General features: G+C 37.3%; 1 long non-coding RNA gene across 1 annotated transcript in view; it reads right to left on the bottom strand.

Annotated features, from left to right (window-relative positions):
* Nucleotides 1-6: 6 nt before the first annotated feature.
* The window catches only part of LOC107567587 (uncharacterized), a 2,680-nt gene continuing 535 nt past the window's right edge, over nt 7-2,151 (bottom strand). Inside the window, exons 2-3 of the long non-coding RNA XR_001606660.1 lie at nt 1,184-1,215; nt 7-126 (exon numbers count right to left, since the gene is read on the bottom strand). This is a non-coding gene — a long non-coding RNA (uncharacterized lncRNA). The remainder of the gene's footprint in view (nt 127-1,183; nt 1,216-2,151) is intronic.

Below are 2,151 nucleotides of genomic sequence, written 5' to 3'. Positions count from 1 at the left end.
GGCTGGTGGAGGGGCACAGAGTAAACAGTCGTAGATCACGCCGCTGTCACAGATGGGCTGCGTCACAGCCAGAGGCCTGCTGCTCTCTGACTTTGAGAAAGATCTTCATCCGAGTTCATCAGAAGGCTTTCACAACAGAAATTAGAGGTAAAGACACTTACGCAGACGCTTCATTTATCCTTGAACAACTATGACTAAGAGAGTGAATGTGAACTGCGTGTAGGTGGAAAGATCTGTGATTCACTCTTTTCAAGTGGTGAGAGCTGGTGGCCAAGCATTTCTGTTGCTATAGTCCCTCAGTCTGAAAGCCCAGCCAGAGCCAAATCTTTCAAAGGAGCGTGGCCCCTGAAGTCAATGACGTTCAGTGAGCCCTGGATCTAAAGGTCTTTGTGTGGGATTCCTAGCATTCAACCTAAATCTTCCCATTACAACTGCCTATCTGCTCAAGCACTGTTAAAAGGTGGCTTGCCTTTTCAATAGTCTGGCGTCGGTTTATTCTTTTTGTATCCCATTGTTTATTGACAAATAACATGTCCATAAACTTCATACTTAACCAAAATCTAGATTTTAGCTTAACCTTCCCTTGTGAAAAAGAAACGTACCGTACATTATAAATAGAGTACTTATTAAGGAATTAATATACTTTACAAGAATATATTTTATAGATTTATATTAAATGCAATGCAAGCTGAGTGTTTTTTGACTCACTTAATTAAATACATCTTTATATGTAATTATATTATCTTTGAAATATGGTTAAATTACTGCTGGATGTACTGACAAGCATTTATGGTGAACTAAAATATACTTTACAATATTTGTAATTTTACATTTGTAAAGATGAAGTTGTATTTTAGTACATTTAAATATACTAACTTAAGATGTATATGAACCTTAAAGGTAAGATTGAATAACACTACAGTTAAACATATATTCAAGTACTTAATCAAGAGAAGTCTGCTTCTTTAAAACACGACAGATTATTAAACATAATGATTTAAAATTAAAGTAAAATGTATACTTTGACATTATTATAAAGTGCACTAAAGTGTGTAAAGAGACACGAAAGTGTACTCTCTTTAACTGTTTTTTTATTGAATTAGTAATAATTTGAAATTATTATTTTTTTAAAAATAAATACATGTTTAAGATTTGAAATACACTACAAGTATGCATTCAATACCTTTAAGTGCGCTTCTTCTTCTTCTTCTTCTTCTTATCTCCACAAGGGTTAAGGCAAACATATAAGGAAAAGTGTGTATTTTATGTGCTGCGAAAATGGTGTATCATTATTTTAATGACAACAAAAGGTCAATTTATATGTGAACTGCCCTTTGCAAGCCATTTTACCTCCATAATTTGACATATTTCCCAGTAAAACAGGATATTCCCCAAGAAAAAGTGTAGGGTGGGCCTTGTTTGGATTGTGGGAAAAGTGTTCGTTATAGAATGCAGCCAGAATAAATGTGAGTATGCTAAAACAAAGACTAATTAGAAAGGTTCCTATATATCTTAACATTATCTGACAGCCATCTGTGGAAAGGGAGACTCATATGATAAAAGAATATGAATAAAAACAGTTCTTGGGAAAAAAAAAAACATGCACCGAATGACTAAGGACATGCATTAAGAAAGCAAACATGATTTCACTTTAAGCACCAACAGTAATATTAATTTACCCGAGTAACTGCAGAAATGCTTCAAAACAGACATTAAATTGGTTTTAAATGCAAAAACGCTGGGGAGAGAGAGAGAAAAAAAGAGAGAAAAAAAGAGAGAAAAAAAGAGAGAAAGAGAAAGAGAGTTCCCAACCCCCTCTGCTGCCTGCCTGTCTACATTCAACCAGCACAACACTCAGTTCTGCTGATATAGTCAGCGGCTGACCCCCTCCTCCTCCACACACACACACTCACGCACGCACGTACGTACGTACGTACACACACACACACACACGCACACACCCCACACACCCACACCCCCACACACACACACACTCACTCACATGCGCACAAACGTGCACACACACACACACAAACACACTCACGCACACACAAACACACACACTCACGCGTGCACACACACACACGCATACACACACACACACACACACACACACACACACACACACACACACACACACGCACACACACA

Source organism: Sinocyclocheilus grahami, unplaced genomic scaffold (assembly GCF_001515645.1).
Source record: "Sinocyclocheilus grahami isolate Dianchi unplaced genomic scaffold, SAMN03320097.WGS_v1.1 scaffold1171.1, whole genome shotgun sequence".
Classification (NCBI taxonomy): Eukaryota; Metazoa; Chordata; class Actinopteri; order Cypriniformes; family Cyprinidae; genus Sinocyclocheilus; species Sinocyclocheilus grahami.
Note: the sequence above shows the minus strand (reverse complement) of the source record. Positions and strands in the feature narration are given on the sequence as shown.